This window comes from Gambusia affinis, linkage group LG04 (assembly GCF_019740435.1).
Source record: "Gambusia affinis linkage group LG04, SWU_Gaff_1.0, whole genome shotgun sequence".
Classification (NCBI taxonomy): domain Eukaryota; kingdom Metazoa; phylum Chordata; class Actinopteri; order Cyprinodontiformes; family Poeciliidae; genus Gambusia; species Gambusia affinis.
In genome coordinates, this window is record NC_057871.1 from 32,131,078 (window position 1) to 32,149,412 (window position 18,335).

The 18,335-nt window shown below is 40.0% G+C and overlaps 1 protein-coding gene across 3 annotated transcripts in view; it reads right to left on the minus strand.

Annotated features, from left to right (window-relative positions):
- The window catches only part of LOC122829855 (voltage-dependent T-type calcium channel subunit alpha-1G-like), a 174,154-nt gene that overhangs the window by 117,756 nt on the left and 38,063 nt on the right, over positions 1 to 18,335 (minus strand). The window lies entirely within an intron of this gene.

Genomic DNA, 18,335 nt, shown 5'->3' on the forward strand with positions numbered 1-18,335 from the left:
TAGTAATTTCTTCCTTAATACCATCAACGAGTTTCTGTAATGATCCTGGCTAAACATGTTAAGACTCTCCAGCAGAATTTGCTGAGTTAATTTAAACTGGCTGGCTTCCTTGCACGGATAAGGTTTTGAAACATTTTGAATTACTTACATCACTAGTAATTCCTAATTACTAATATATATATATATATATATATATATATATATATATATATATATATATAGGCAAACCGGGGACCACGGAAAAATAATATATAATAATAATAATTTATATTGCGATATTCACCTGGTAGTTTGTACTATAAAGTATTTAAAGTAAATTTTCTGTATAAACGATAATATGCAATGTGTCTATATTTGTAAATCTTAAGTCAGTGCCTCACCAACTATGAACCTCACCGCACGTCACTGATATATATATATTTACAATATAAATAAATAAACATGATCTCTTTGTAAGGTTATATTTGTATTATTAATATTTAACACCTTAATTTAACACCTTAGATGGAGTATCTTGTCAATGAATAAACAATTTCCTGTTGGGGACCAATAAAGTATATTCTGTTCTATATGTCATAATTTAATTAACAGGGTTAAATGTTGAGTTATTACAGAAACACTCCAGCCTATTTAATTCCAAAACCAGTTTCCTGTTTGATTTGCATTGTTGTCCTTTGGGACCTGAATCGAACCAATAAGGAGGAAAACAACATCAATATCTCCATGTTTTGTCTTTAACCAGAATCATAAGCTAATTAGAATTCTCCCCTTACAATATATGATTATGCACAACGCAGAAGAAAAATTCAGCAATCTGAGAGTATTAAGGTACTCCATCCATAAGCCATGCAAAACAGTGACGTGCGGTGAGGTTCATAGCTGGTGAGGCACTGACGTCATCAGAATCAGATTTGCAAATAGATGCATAGATTGACAGCAGTTTACAAGTTATGTTTCACTTCTGCATCCTTACACATACAAACTGTAGCTCACAAAACACACATTTCCTTAAAAAACAAAACAAAAAATCACTATCTCTATTATAATCTATCGCTGCACTTGACTTGCTTCCCGAATCGTTTAGCCTAGCTCGCTGTCACTTACTCGGCAGTTGAGTGAACAAGACGAACGTCTGGGATCTTGAGCGCCCCCTGCCATGAGGCAAGAGAACTGCCTGCCTCACCTCGAACCTGTTCTCTGCCGTTTATAATCGCTCATTACACGAAACACGTTACACAAACACAGTTGGTGACAAAAAGCACTGTACATTATATACATAAGCTAAATTATTGGAAATAAGTTCACATATTAAATTTGTTTAAACCATTTTATTGACGCCGTACAGCAACATGCTCTCTCCGCTTAGCAGCCAGCGCAGAGCCAGGGGTTGCGCAATCCAAGGTGAGGCAGAGCTCGCTGCTGCCTCACCGGCATCGCTTCCAAGCATTTGAATGAGAAAATAAGAAAATTCAGCGATTTTGAACAAATAAAAATCGAAATTGGTGAAGCTACATGAAAAATAAATATTTTTTAGTACAAACCACCGGATGAATATAACAATTTAAATTACTTTATGATTATATATTTTCTTTCTTTCCATGATGGCTGGTGAGGCACTGCCTCACCTGCCTCCCCTGACCACATGTCACTGATATAAAATTAAAACCGTCTTACTATTTAAAAAGTCAGAAACTGGATGGTCTCCAAAGAGTCTTGGAGAGATCTGCTAGGGTACATCAAGAACACAATGCATTCCACATGATGGAGGATGAAAGTCCCCTCACTGCTTGGAGCATGAAAAAAGGTCCCATGTTTTCCTCAACTTTAAATGCCATACCATACACAGAGGCCTTGCACCTATAAGTCTGTATCTGTTCTCCCAGAAGAACAAAACTCCCAACTGACAGTGGAACTGCCTCCAGCCACCGAGTCGTTCTGTCCACCATTGTCAGGAGATAGGTAAAACTTCTGGAAGGTGGAAGTCTTAGTCTGCCGTTGCACCTTGGCACGCTGGCAAGCCAAACAGGAAGCCGCCCATGTCTGTACATCTTTACAGAGTCCCGGCCACACAAACTTTGCCCCTACCAGTTTAACAGAAGCTTTAAACCCTAACCCTTACCCCTAACCCGGGTGTGAAAGGTAATGAACTGCATCAAAAACCCACCGACGCCAACTAGTAGGAACCAAAGGTTGAGGTTTACCAGTCAAGACATCGCAAAAAAAGGTTGCGCCACACTCATGAAAGGAGACCTCCTCTAAAGGCAAACTGGATTCACCCACTTTAAAGGCCAGAACATCCTGGTCGGTCAGTTGGTCTGTGGCCATGGCGAGGTAGTCCACACCTAAATGTACAGAAGCAACAGACAGTCAGCTACCAGATTATTCTTGCCAACAACATGCTGAATGTCTGTGGTGAACTCGGAAATGGCAGACAAATACCGTTGTTGCCAAGCCGATCACAGTTCAGACACTTTTGCCATAGAAAAACTGAGAGGCTTATGGTCAACAAAAGCAGTAAAGTCCCTGCCCTCCAACATGTAACAGGAATGGTGTGTTGCCAGAAAAAGGGCAAGTAGTTCCCTATCAAAGGTGCTATATTTTATTTTTTGGCATACCGGAGTTTCCTGCTAAAAAAAAGCAAGGGGTTGCCAGGCACCAACCACCCATTGCTCACAAACTGCCCCAAATGCATAATCAGAGGAATCAGTGGTTAGAGCCACAGGAGCCACTGCAGCTGAATGGGCCAAAAGCGCAGCAATAGCCAAGGCCTGTTTGGCCTCATCGAATGCCTGCACCCTCTTGGGGGTCCACTCTATTTGCTGGTACCCTTTATTGCCTCTAAATGCTTCATATCAGTGGTGCATGAAGTGAGCTGCCCGTGGGAAGAAACGGTGATAAAAGTTTACCATCCCCAAAAACTCCTGCAGGGGCTTCACTGAGGGAGGGCGGGGAAAAGCGGAAACTGATTCAACCTTTGCAGGTAGGGGAACCGCCCCTTGAGAAGACACTTTGTGTCCCAGGAACTCAACAGCAGGCAGACCAAACTGGCATTTAGCTGGGTTCACAATCATGCCATGTTCTCTGAGTCTAACAGCTGACGAAGGTGCATCATGTGTTCTTCCGCAGAGGGACGAGCCACCAATATATCATCCAAATAGATGAAAAAAAACAGCAAGACCGAATCCATAAGCCGCTAGAAAGTCTGTGCTGAACCTTTAAGATCGAAGGGCATCTACAAAAACTCAAAGGCCAAAAGGCATGATAACTGCGGTTTTGGGTACATCTAAGGGTTGCACTGGAACCAGATAATAACCTTGCACCAAGTTCACCTTCGTGAAAGCGATTGCTCCAGCCAGGCGGGCAGAAAAATCCTGAATGTGAGGATTTGGATACCTGACATTACTGGTTGTGTTGTTAAGGCACTGAAAATCCCCATAGAGTCGCCAACCCCGTCTGCTTTGGGAACCATGTGCAACAGAGATGCCCATGGACTTTGGAGGGCTGTACAATGTCAAGACGCTCCATGTTTGCAAACTCTTCTTTTGCTATCACTAACTTAGCGGTGTCTAGGCGGCGTACTTGCGCAAAAACCGGTGGACCTACCATAGGTATACAATGTTCCACTCCATGCTTTGCCCTGGTAGCAGAAAATGTGGGAATTCATTACCTGTGGCAAGCATGTTGGCGAGGGGTTGATGTCCGCCAAGTTTACAGGGTTATGTATCAAAAGACACAGCATGTATTAAGCAGCTATTAGCAACATGTACTAATAACCTAAAAGCACCAAAAAACTGCACCCAAAATAAGTAAAGACAGAAGCTATTACAAAGTCCCACTGAAACTGACGTTCGTTGAAACAGACACTCACCAACCTCAATCCAAAAGTCCTTCCGTCACTGCAGCCACGGCATCAACAGGCTCCTATTCTCCTTGAGTCACATCGGATAGAAATGCATTAATATAATTGCCTGGAAGCCAACAAAATCTGGTCCACTTCTTCAGCCAGGGAGCGATAGTCTTTTGTCTGGATCAGCGGGGAGCTGGCCAGCGAGGTGCCAACAGGTGGAGGAAGCTGGCTCAGAAACAGGACAGAAGGACACATCTCTCGAGCCAATAATGCCAGCATGTTCTCCATCAGCTCAGAGGGCGTGTGATCTCCCAAGCCATTCAGAGAGAGCAAGCGATCAGCCTGCTCTACGTCAGACAGTTGGTAGAGTCATAGCAGATTCTCCTTGAGCACACTGTACTTGTTAGCGGTTGGTGGGTTCCTCAGCAGACCCATCAGATTGCGAGTGGAAACGGAGTCCAAAGCAGCAACTACATGGAAGCACTCGGTCTCATCTGTGGTTATCCCATGGAGATGGAACTGGGGTTTCACATGCTGGAACCATGGTACTGGATCGTGCTACCAGAACCCTGCAAGCTTAATAACGGCAGTAAGAACAGAAGCGGCGGTTGGAGTAACGGCCGCCTGGCAAGAAACTGGGTCTGAAACCAGCGGACCCGGCACTGACAGACTCAGATGCTGCCGGCGGAGAAGCAGCGGCAGCATCTGGTGAGTTCTCGTTAAAAAAACATGTTGAAATGTTTGGAGATGTTCGGGGTCACCAATGTGGAAGTCAGCAGAAAAAGACAAAAAAATTATTGGGAGTCTTCTTTTAGTCTCAATGTCTTCCGATCAAAACCAAAAATAGAATGAAATACAATCGTTGGAGTCTTCTCACCTCACCTTCTGCCCTTCACAATCAGAGCATACATTTGGGTGTGAAATATATACATTGTGTAACCGGGTGGTGTATTAGTTGAGAACAGTGTTTACATGTTCTCAACTAACATGTAAACACTGTACTGAAACAGGTGGCTGTAAATTCCCACCTGTTTCGGGCCCTTGAATAAATCAATGCCCCGTTTCCCCACCTTCACTCCGTTTCACAGCATTGTCGGGCTCATTAGTGTATATGGCCTCCTGTCAGTCCAGATAGTCCTACACAACATTATCACAGCTTTAACAAATATGGCGATACATATTGTTTATTAAAGTTTTATACTGCAGCTTGAACAAAATGCAACTTCATAACATTTTTGAGAAGTCTGGATTGCTTTATGTATATTTTGCACATTGCCTATGACTGTTGCTGATGGGGAGAGACATATTATAGCTAATAATAATAATAAAAAATAAAAAAACTATTTGCTTACTGTATGCAGAACTGTTGCATGTAAAATTCCCTAGCAGTATATTTTGCGCTAGTATCAGTAGTTGACCACAGAAAAGAAGGCAGTTGCATGCCTTTAATTGTGACACTTTCGATGGGTCAGATAAACTCAAGAAACTAACAGTAGGTGCGCAGAAGGGACCCAATTTCCTGTTTTGTCATGGGGCCCAAGATTCCTGGCAACGCCCCGGATTGTACACAAATATTTGTGGAGGGAGTATGTTACATCTGAGCCTTGGAACCATGTGGCTTAAAGTATATCCACAATAAATTTAAATTGTGCAACTCATTCTTCCTTTAAAGAACATTTGCAGATGTATGTTGTCTCATTTGTCAATACTGGGAGGAAAAAAACAATAAAATTCCAGGACTGATGAGATTCATGGCCATCATGAATTGATGTAATTTTCTCAGTTAGCTTCACTCAGGAAGTGTGGAGTCACACAGAACAGTGTTAAATGTTTAATATTCACCGCTATCAAAAGAAAATTAAAAAGGTGGCATACTTGGAAGTCAGTTTCCCAGACGTGCTGTGTGTTTGCTGCCAAACTGGAGGACAGAAGGAGCATCAGAAGAGAACGGCAGTGAAGTTTAAAATGAGTCTAAAAAAGAAAATTAAAGAAATAATGTGTTGGGTTTGGACTGAACACACACAAATGTGAGCACCAACTCAATGGATGGCACGAATGTGTTAAAGAAGCAAGGACACATACATAAAGCCCACAGCGCGCACACACGCACACACACGCACACATTCACACACACACGCATTCACACCATACTTGTGATCTCACACACACACAAAGTCCCCTTCCAGGACACTTTGCTCCCAAGAGGGCAGAAAAAATTAATGAGAGCACAATCCTTTATCACCCTTGAGACAGAGAGTGACTGAGAGAGAGAAACAGAAGGAAAGATGGAAAAGAGGGGAAGAGTGAGGGTAATCCAGTGTCCTCCCCTTGCTTTGGTTGCCATGGGAACCCCTGTCTCACCGTGGGAACTGACTCCAGAGTTTCACGACCCGCTTGCATCCTGTATGGAACACAACACAATTAATGCACGCTCCAACCAAACACAACACAAACAGGCGATACCTGATTTCCCTTCTCTGACATCGACATGTCGCAGCGTGGACATGCTCGCATGGTTAAACCCAGGATTGAGATGGGGTCAAAGTGTGAGTGACGGATGAGAAGGGAGTTTTCACTTGAGAAATGAAAACCTCCTCTCCCTCTGCTTCTTTTCTTTTAGTTCTTCTTTCACCCAATCTTTGTCTCCATCATCTCTCATTTTCCTGTCTTTGGCCAATTTTTTTTCTGCGCTTTTCTTCTCCTGTTCCCAGTCTCTCCCTCTTCCTTTATATAGCACTGCATAATTTCCCATCTTTATTCCGTATGACTTCCCCACATGTTTCCTTTCACCATCTACACTCTCCTTCCTTCCAGAAAGCCTCCGCTCTATGCCACCCTTGTCCTCTTCTTACATCTCTGAATATTATCGCCCTTGGGTTGAATTCTAATCTCTATCAGAAACCTGAATCTGGCTGTGACAGATAAAATACAACCACACTTTATAATTAACATAAGCAGTGAGAATGAAAAGGCAGAGAGGAGAAGATGACTGTCAGAGATACAAGAGCAGTGAAGAAAGAAGGAGGCAGGGAAGATGAAGTGAATAAAAAGGGTTTAAGACTCCAGAAGAGAGGGATTATAAAAGCTTCAAATTTAATCTTTTAACTTTAAACAACTGCAGATGTAACATGGCCTTTGTCTTCCCACTGCTGCTGGCTCTCCTCTGCCTCTGAACTCCCTCTCGTTGAGTGCTAACACAGGTAATAAAGGTCAGGCAGACATTATAAATCAAATCAGATCACATCAACCTAATATTTCTGGCATCATCCCTTTCCCTTGGCTTGGATACACATGCCAAGGCCAGCATGTGGGATGGTTTTCATGTGCAATGTTCATTAAGTTAAAAGGATCATCCAAAGGGACAGAGAGGCCATCTGGATGGAGCAGCAGGAACAGAATGTGACGCACAGGTTAGAAGATATCAGACATTTCCACTGATACCACTTTAAACCCTTAAATGGGATATGTTATGCTGATTTCTAACCATTTATAACTGCAGTAGAGTTGTGATGAAAATAACATCATAATACTAATCTTCTGCTGCCTCAGGTCTGCTGGTCTTCTTCAGAGCCTCTGTAGGTTCAGCACATGTCAAACTTCTAAACCTTGTTTAGAGCTGCAAATGTTAAAATAACAAAAGACAACTTAGAAATTTTGTTTAGTATTTAATGTGGTAAATTTGGCAATTTTTTAGAAGATTAGATTTTTACCTTCTAAAGTAATGAAAAACTATATAAAGAAATTGGGTATATTTTTTCTAAGTTGGTATTTGTGGAAAATTATGTAAGAAAGAAAAACTTGTTTCCATCCCAATGACAGGACAGATGGATTTAAAAAGTGCTAATATAATTTTAGTGTCATTCTGTGGTGGAGCTTTAATACAAACATTACATGAAAAAAATGTAAAACTGTTAAACATGCATTGGTTATGTCTGTCAACATGTTTGAATTTTTCACTCTGGTTTGTATTAATTTTGGCCAGAGAACCACAGAGGTGACCGTTGACTACTGAATAGGTGTTTTCTAAATCTACACTTGCCTACCCAGCCAGCCTTTACTCTTAGACTTAGGATTGTCAGAGTAAAGGGATCAAAACAAAAATGACATCAAAATTTTCTGATTTTTTTTATTTCCAGCTCTTTGTCAAGAAAATAAATAGTATTTTTTTCTTACACAATTAATTCTTTCCAAATATCTAGAAAAATGTCCACAAAAACAAACATTACAGCACATCTCTGTTAGCTACCTTTTCTCATCTGTTAACCAATGGAAATTAGGTCTTTCAACTAGAAAATGTGTAAATATTTTTCTTATATGCTTCTTTTAACAAGTGTACCTGAAAGACGTGTAGTTAAATATGTCTTACCATAAAACACTGAAGACAATTTGGCAAGAAAAATGTTGTGCTGCTGTTTCCACATGACTGAGCTCACATGAAGTATGACAACCAGAGGATTTCTAATGTTTGTGCAACTTTCCCTGTAATTCTGTGCAAAAGTTTAAAACTACATTTATTTGTATTACTTACAATTAAACCTCTTGAAGTGATGGTATTATTAATTATTATTATTACCATAGTATTGTCTTAAGTGTCATCATTTGTAGCTTTTCAGGTTCTCTGAAGGTCTTTTGGACTTTAGCTGTTTTTCACTTATTTTGTGTACGAATAATAATAAAAAATCAAATGTTATATGTAAAATAATTTGTCTAAACTGATTAAACTAAAGAGAGCATCCTTATAAAACTTATGCAGAAAGAACTTGTTTGAAATAAAACATAAATAGATGTATCTCACTAAAAGAAGTATGTAATCATTTTAGATTTTTTTTGCTACTTTTTCTTTTTAATAAGGATGAACTTTTGCACAAATTAACCCCTGAAACATGCAGCAAATTCCAAGTCAACCTCTTATAATCTATAATAAAACTGTGAATTATTCATAGAGCATACGTGAAGCCAACTGATTAATAAAATTAATAACCTACATAAAGTGGAAATCTAAGGAGAAAGTGGTGCTGGTGTGGCAGTCAGAAGATATGAAGATATGTGTAGGGTTTCATCTCTGCTCAGCCTCACACACTTGATTAAACACAATCTAGTTCAGTTCAAAGTCCTCCATGTGCAGTGTGGGTCTGGAGGGTCTAGGAGTGGCGTGTGCGTGTGTGTGTGTTAGACATGATGACATGAAGTTGGGCCAGAATAAGTCGTCCACTCTTCTGACTCCTCCCTCCTGAGAGGGTGACAGCTGGTAACGATAGAAACACTCTGGAATCTGGTTAATTGGCTGGCAGGACTGGCTCAGCCCACTTTGAGGAGGATTTGTGGCTTCTTCCTACAAACAGAGCCTTACTAAATTATTCACACCCACAACAAGAAACGTGGATAATTTGAGAAACACACAGTACAACATAGGCTCCACAGTGGTGCAGTTGGTAGAGCTGTTGCCTTGCAGCAGGAAGGTCCTGGGTTCGATTCCCGGCCCGGGGTCTTTCTGCATGGAGTTTGCATGTTCTCCCTGTGCATGGTGGGTTCTCTCCGGGTTCTCCGGCTTCCTCCCACAGTCCAAAAACATGACTGTCAGGTTAATTGGTTTCTCTAAATTCTCCCTAGGTGTGAGTGTGTGTGTGAATGGTTGTGTGTCTCTGTGTTGCCCTGCGACAGACTGGTGTAACATTTTCTGTTCAACAGAGAACAGAAAATGGATGGACAGTACAGCATAATTGTTAAGTGGGAAGAAATAATTTTGATTTTAGTAGGCCATTATAACACATAAATGTGCTTTGATCTAAACCGGCGGTTTTCAAAGTGTGAGGCGCGCCTCCCCTGGGGGGCGCCAGAGCACTTTAGGGGAGGCGCGGTGCGAGGGAAAAAGTAAACCGGAAAAGCTATCTGCTTGCTGTCTACTGATGTGAGAGAAACGTCTTTTACGCACACGATCAACTCTGTGGATTTAGGAAAAAGTTGGTACTGTGGGGTGCGCGTGTGGAGCGGGGATCAGTGGAAATGTTTCCCCCCTTAGAGGATGTTTTGGCCAGTGACGTCAGTAACGTTACTGACGTCGGACCACTTTTTTCAGTAACCAGTAATCTAACGCATTGCTATTTCAAATCCAGTAGTCAGACTACAGTTACTTATCAAAATCATTTTTGCGTTACTGCGTTACTATCTTCTTTAGTTATTTAATCGTATTTCCTCTACTCGTCTTGTCGAGTGACCGACGTCTCTATGCGACAGAAATGTAAACAATGGAGGGAGATGCGCATTTTGTTGGTGGAAAAACTGGAACTATTTTGAGTTTCTGTCGCCAAGTCCGATTATTATAGGCGGCTTTGGGCTTCATTTTTTTTTAAGTCGTTTGAAAATTTAACGATTTGCTGGTTGCGCCTTTTTGGGCTCGTTTTTGAACGTGAAGTTACTCATTTGGGCTTGGAAATAATCAGAGACTCATAATAAATCCCAGAATTTGTCCGTCATTAAGGTAGTTTTAGTCAGTCTCTCTCTGTCCATCATTTCCCGGATGATCGGTCCCGCTGTGTCTTTGTTGATGTCAAGTTAATATATTACCTCTGAATGACGTCGAGTTTCGCGTTGCGCTCCAGAAAACTGCAAACATCGAGACCAATATGAACAGCGCAATAAACGTGAAAACAGCCACGAATGAACGTGTCCGTAGTTGGCAATAGTTATAATGGCAACTTAACATCATTATAATTATTAATATTAAGATAAGTGTCACAAATCTGTGCAGCCATCTGAGCTGTGGAGCTGCAGGAGGAGCTCTGTGCTGTGACACCAAACGCAGGGCCGTAACGCAGAATCTGGAGGCTGGGGGAGGGGGGCTTTAAAATCCTTCTTAGAGTTTTCCAGACAACAGTGGACCACACAAATTACTCACGTTTTTTTTTTGTACTGTTTTTTCTACAATCTCCTCTTCAGTTCAACCTTATCAGTGGAGACACATTGTTGATGTTACCATTATAAAATAGCTTACAATTAAGTATTAGCAAAGATCAATGTGATTTTCACAGGAGGCGGAGCGTTGTTGTTAGCAGCTGCTGAAAGTAACTAAAAAGTTACTTTTAATGTAACTTAGTTACTTTCCAAGTCAGTATTCAGTAATATAACTAAGTTACTTTTTCAAGGAGTAATCAGTAGTCCGATTAAAGTTACTTTTTCAAAGTAACTATGCCATCACTGGTTTTGGCCAGAGCGGGGCTGAAGGTGGAGTTTTTACAACGCCCCCCACCCACCACCTTCGGGGGGGGGGGGAGGCGCAGCAGGCATTGTGCTCCTTGGAGGGGGGCTCACCCTTTCATACTTTGAAAACCCCTGATCTAAACTATTCCATCACATAGCTTTGGCTGTATGTCTAGTGTAATGAGAGACCACTGAATTACACACAACGTGTGGGGCAAACACATCCCTTTCCCATCATGAATTATGGTGGTGGCAGCATCATACTGGAGGATGCTGCAGGGACAGACACTGATAAAAAATATTGTACCCTATTATGGAAATAGTTGCCTTAGTTTTTTTTAAGTACATACTTTAAAAAAAACTAAGGCAACTATTTCCATAATTTATTTATGTTTATGAAGCAAGACCCTTCTTTGTTGAAAGTACTTTCTTATTTTGTTAAATGAAAACGATAAATACAAGTAAAGTGAACTTAATTTTGTCATGTACCGTATTTCTGAATTAAAGAGCAGACATCACTATAAGCCGCTCCCACAAAAAAAAACAAAAAAAAACTGGAAACTTAAGATACATAAGCAACTGGTATCTCCTCCACCCTCAGTTTTCCACTAGGACGCAGCAGAGGGCTGCATCCTTAATAAATCTCATTAATAAATCTGTTATTATTAACAATCCAATGCCGAACCATGGGTTTGTTCACGCTGAGCTTACATGCAGCAGCTATCGATCTATACTGCCAGATCGATAGCCCTCAACTTAAAAGCTGCATGATATGCAGTGTCAGATTACTGATTACTCCTTGGAAAAGTAACTTAGATTACTGATTACTTGGTTTGGAAAGTAACTAAGTTACATTAAAAGTAACTTTTTTAGTTACTTTCAGCAGCTGAAAAAAACAACGCTCCACCTCCTGTTAAAATTACATTGCTCTGTGCCAATACTTAATTGCAAGTTATTTTAGAATTACATCAACAATGTATCTCTTATATGGTTGAACTGAAAGGGAGATTGTTTAATGGTTACAACAGTACAAAAAAACTTTAGTAATTTGTGCGTGTTTTTGTGTTTTCCAGTATTGTCTGGAAAACTATAGATAGGATTTTAAAGACCCCTCTCCCCCCACAGCCCACTCCAGCGTCCAGGTTCCGTGCTCCGGCCCCGCGTTTGTTGTCAGAGCGCAGCGCACAGCGCTCCTCCTGCCGCTCCACAACTCACATGTCCCGCTGCACAGATTTGTGACACTTATCTTAATATTACTGATTATAATGGTGTTTAGTTGCACAATTTTACGGACTCGTTCATTCCTGGGTGTTTTAACGTTTATTGCACTGTTCATATTAGTTTTCTGGAGCGCAACGCAAAGCTCTGGGTAATTCACAGCAATTCGGGACGAATCATGAGTCTGACTAAAACGAACTGGATGACAGACAAATTCTGGGGTTACGTCTGCTTATTTCCGAGCCCAAAAACAGCGACTCATTAAGTCCGCAAGCGACTTCAAAAAATAAATAAATCAAGCCCAAAGCTGCTGATAATAATCGGACTTGATGACCGGAACTCTAAAAAGTTCCTGCTTTTCCAGCTACAATTGTTTATGTTTTTGTCGGTGCTGATAGCTGTCGCATAAAAACTGTGGTCACTCCCCAACACACTGTAAAATGTAATAAGTTCACTTTACTTAAAAAAAGTTAGGAAACCGATTGCCCCAAAATCTCCAAGTAAAGTAGCTAATTCATTTTAAGGTGTTATTGCTAAAAATAACTATGTTTAGACCACTCAGATAATGGCAGTAAACCTGAGTGCCGTTAACTCAAAATCATTAATTGGGTTAACTGTAAAATATTCATTCAGACAACTCATGCAATGGCAGTAAACTTGAGTGCCGTTAACTCAAAATTATTAGTAAAGTTGACTATAAAATGTCAATTATGACTACTTCAAATTGTGAGTTATGTCAATTAAGCAGTACTCATAAAAATAAGTTATACTTACACGTTTAAGAGTTCACATTACTTGCAAAATATCAGGAAACCAATTGCCTTGATATGTTCAAGTAAGATGAACCAAAAGTGTTAAGTTAATGGAACAAAGAGCCAACAGACAACAGTTTGAATGGAAAAAAATGTTTAATAATTAAACAAGTTTATCTTAAATACAAGGTTATCAAGTGTGGTTACATACACACTAACCTGGAAACAAAGTTTTCCAAAGACTTTTTTTAGGGAAAAAAAATGACACGACTTTTTTTCTAGGGTAGCCTTCAATCTAATATTGAATCCTTCAAATGGCCCTCAGTCTTTAAAACTTTGAGAATCCCTGCTTAAATGTCTTTCTTGACTGGTGTGAAACAAAAACTCAATTCTCAATACTAGAGCCTAACATTTATCATAACATTGATAAAGTAAATAATGAAGTAGTGAAGTGAAGTAATGTTTCTCCTCATTAACATAAAACCATTTAGTAGTCTGCAAATGCAATGATGCTCTCTCCAACAAAAAAAGAATCAAACAAGAAATAAAAATCATTTTTCCAATAAGGGTAAAGGTATCAACGTTGATCCATAATGTCACATCACATTCACTCATTGCATCAGAAGATTTTTGAGTGATTGTATTTTTGGTTTTAGGGATTTATGTCCAAGTGAGAGAAGCACCCTTTGGATGAAGTCAAAGGTGTACTTCAGTTGTTGAGGGTACTCCAAATTCAGAGAATAAATAAGTCCAAAGAGCACATGGCATGTGGAAGATTTCCAAGATCATTCATGACAAGACTTTCTTCCAAAATGATGGCAGTACTTGAAGACTGGAGGTGCAGTGAGTCAGTGGAGGCCAGCCTGTCCTCAGGAATGATGGTCAGGATCCCAATGGGGGTGTGAGACACCTCTGGGTCTTCGCAGTCCTAACAACAATAGAAGCAACACCACAATTACATATCAACATAACACTTCTTTAGGGTGACCAGACGTCCTCTTTTTCCCGGACATGTCCTACTTTTCAGATCTAGAAAAATGTCCGGGGGGAATTTAAAAATCGTTAGGGATTTTGGTCAACTGCCTCAAAACACATTACATAGCTTACAGTGCATTGTGATTACATTGCCACTCCGTTCCACTACTCCATTCCAGGTTTCTTTGTATGGCAAAGAAATCGGTAGCACATGTACACACATGTGCTACCGATTTCTTGTGCTACCGCTGGTTCTACCCCCCGTCTCCCCCATCTCCACCCCCCGTTGGCGCATGTGTGTCCGCCGATTCTACCCCCCCCCCCAACAAAAAAAGAAGTGTCCTCCTTTTCAGAAACCCAAATCTGGTGACCCTACACTTCTTCATCACGGCAGCTTCTCCTACAGTTTACAGCTGTCCCACCTATGGCAGTCTACTCATCATAAGCCTTCTATAACAGTACAGCGGCTTTTTTAACCCGCCAACATCTTTATCCTTATCCCTTTTCCTTTTTTTGTTTTGCGCCCCGGACAGCTTTTTTCCACTGCTGCTCCATCTTGTTGCCACTAAATAAACATGATATTTTCGACTAACGTTGGTCCCAGGCATCGCTAAATCATTACACATAAAGTTAACCTCAAAACCTGGACTTACGGATGAATTATACGGCCGAGATAACGAATATAAGTTTGCTAAAAAACAGTGGGACTTACCGTGACAAAACTTAGCTGCAGCAACCGCTGTATTGTTGACAGTTTGGCGCTTCTTTCAAACACGTCGTCACTCGTCAGTGTCCAATGCGCATGTGCGTTCAACGAGAGCTGCCGAATGATGCCGAGTTTTCTGCTGGTTATGCAGATGCGTTTTGCTCACTCATAACTCCAAGTTCGGGTTACTTGCTGCTGATGAGTTTGATTACTTGCCTCAGTAGAAAGTTGTCTTTGCTAAGTTTAAGTTAGTATAGTCAACAGAGTAAGCTGGAATGAGTTCAGGTCACTTTTCTTTTTGAGTACACTTTACTTTTACATTTTACAGTGCACGCGTAGAGAAAAATTTAAAAATTAAATTACAAAATAAAATAGCAACGCACAGTGGTTTCGATAAGTAACTGTAGTCTGATTTCTAGATTTGAAATAGCAACGCATTAGATTACTCCTTACTGAAAAAAATGGTCCGACATCATTTACGTTACTAAGTAACGCGTTACTGATATCACTGCATGTGATTGGTTTTGGTTATCGGCAACAAGAGACGGTGATCTTTGATCATACATGTTTTCATGAAAATCGGCCGATTATGATTGGTGTCTCTTCTAGTGAAAAATATAATTAAAGATATTAAAATTTATGATATAATTATGAGTTTTTACTCAAAGTTTTGTTAACTAAAAAACAGCAAATTTTCAGTTAGCAGGAAAATTACAACATATTTAGGCCAACATGTTAAACTAATTGTGGATCCCTTTAAAAGTGGTCCAAGAAGAAACAGAGCTGGACCAGATCCACAGCTAATCTGCCTCGAAAGAAAGCTCCCCACACGTATGTGGTCCAAGTATTGCTACAGACCATGTGCACTTCCACAGAGTCAATACTCCCTGAATGCTCTGGATTTTTAAAATTTCCATACCATGAAAGAAAAACGGTTCAAAAATTGTCTGGAGTGGTCAACACTTGTTAACATGTTGATTTGTTGTCTAACTTGGACATATAAGTTCTCTCCCACAGGCTTCACCTCACAACTTACAATGCCTAAAGGATTTATTTGCAAGTTTTACTTTTGACCACATCATCATGTTTATGCATAGTTTCCAATTCCAAGCTGTGTAAACTTGAATGCTTATTGAATATAAGCATATGAGCTGATGTGGGGCCTAAGCAGATCAACTCTCTATATCAAGCTGTGCATAATTCTTCTCCTCAGCAAAATAGGCCAGAAAAGAGATTTAAGTAACTCTGAAAAGTCCAAAGTTGTAGAAAGTCTTTCAGATTGATGCAGCACTCTTGAAATTACTAAGATATTGGGGCATGATCACAGAACCATCAAACGTTTTGATGCAAATAGTCAATAGGGTCGCAAGAAACATATTGAGAAAAAAAGATGTAAATTAGCTGCCAAAGATTTGAGAACAATCAAATATGAAGCTACCAGGAACCCATTATCTTTCAGTGCTGTCATATTCCAGAACTGTAACCTACCTGGAATGCCCAGAGCTCAGAGACATGGCCAACGTAAAGAAGGCTGAAACCCGACCACCAGTGAACAAGACACATAAGTTGAAATGTCAAGATTGGGCCAATACAGATCTGAAGACAGATTTCTCAAAGGTTTTATGGACTGATGAGATGAGGGTGACCAGACGGACCCATGGCTGGACCAGTAATGGGCACAAAGCTCCACTTCACATCAGATGCCAGCAAGATGGAGGTTGGGTACTGGCATTTTGGATTGACAGAGAGCACTGTAATTGTTCAACAATAAAATTAATCCTTAAAACTCCAACTGATGTAATAATTGTGCATACAATGTAGTTGCAGAAAAATTAAGTTAATAATTTTTGCACAAATGCAATATTTCAGCAGTTTGAGGCTGAAAGCAGTCAAATGCAGTCCTTCTGATTTTGATGCTGTGGTAATATTTGGTGTGAGGAGTATCCAACCGTATTCTGTGTGCTGGTCCTGCTGCGGCTCTGAAATCACCTTGCCACTCCGCTCACTATCCTCACCTAAATAGCTCTCACTTATATGACAGAGAAAGTTCTGCAGTGTGCAAAATACTCTGACCTAACAACATTTCTGGGACAATGGTGGCGATGATGGTAGAAGTTCATTCTGTAATTGGTGCGTCATCGCTTTGAGCCCCCACCTCGCTGTTGTGTCCTTGTACAAGAAGCTTCATTCACCTTGCTGGTAGATGGTCAGACGGGCCAATATCATAACAGACTTGCTTCTGTCACACTGCTGTCACACATCTGAGTGAAGTCAAATCAGAAAGAAACGAGTTAAAGAAAGAAGAAAGATGTAAAGCAAACAGGTGACAAAAGGACAAGAAATAAAGAAAATACATGCACTGGCTATAAAGAGTGGACACTCAGAATAAACATGGCAGAACAGTGCTGTGTACAACACGGACCATAAAGAGGGACGGACAATGATGCTGCTTCTGAAAGAATCAGACGATATTTTGGGCTTGTTGGAACGGTGATCTACGGTGATTTTTTTCGCAGTCTGAGTTAAATTAATTTATGTAAACTTAAATAATACAGATTAGTTATATATATATATATATATATATATATATATATATATATATATATATATATATATATATATATATATATATTATTCCTTTGAGGGAAATCCAGTTGATAAAAATCTGTATAGATGTATCCGTCCCTTTTTAAAGGGATCTACGATTAGTTATAAAAATAGACCTTATTTGAGAAGTATTTATTTTAGATGAGGAGAAAGAGAAGTTGGTACTTCCTGACTTATGCACACTTATGTAGACAGTGTAAACAAAGCAGTTTATAGAAACTCAAAGTGGCATACAATGACGGAATGAGGATGCTGCTCTAGATGCCGAGATGGACTAGAGCTAGTCAGACATTAGTTGGTGTTGGTGTCTCCACTTTTTATGCTGTCTTACAAAACCTTCTGTACAGGTTTATGTGGAGGTTATGTGTTTCTACAAACAACATCATCCAGATACTAGCAGATATTTCACAAAGCTCAGTCAGGTTTAAGTCCAGAATGTGGAATCACTGGCAGTCTAGCCTTTCTGTGAATCAGTGACTTGTACATGTGATTATCATCTTTTATGTGATTTATTTGTTTTTATTATTATTATTATTATTTTTTGCTATTTTTCTCAAAGTTGATGATAATACTGACAAATGATTAAAAAATGCCTTAACGACAGCAAAGTCAACCATTTGGAACACAAAGCCCTGATAGTCCTCTAGAAAATGTTTTGGCAGAAACATTTGGTGTTTCTGCCAAACCCCAAATGTTTGGCAGTGAGAATGCAAAACATTCCTATTCCTAACAGCCTTCCTATTATCTGCTTCGGTGGTTCTTCTTTCTGAATGAGACACAGATTAATGTTAAGAATAGTTTTCTTTGAAAGTGCCTTGTGGTTTCTTAAATGTACTGATACTAAACATATCTGTCTTTGAATCTTTACTAACAACTTCCACACTGACAAATGTCGTAGTTAGCACAGCCTGCCAGCACTTTGATTTGATGAGCTCTCTGATTGGAAAAAGACTATTTGTGAATTTCAGACAGGCTGATCAGTCAAATTTGTGCCACTTAAAATTGTCAGATTCTGGTCACTAGTTCATTTTGT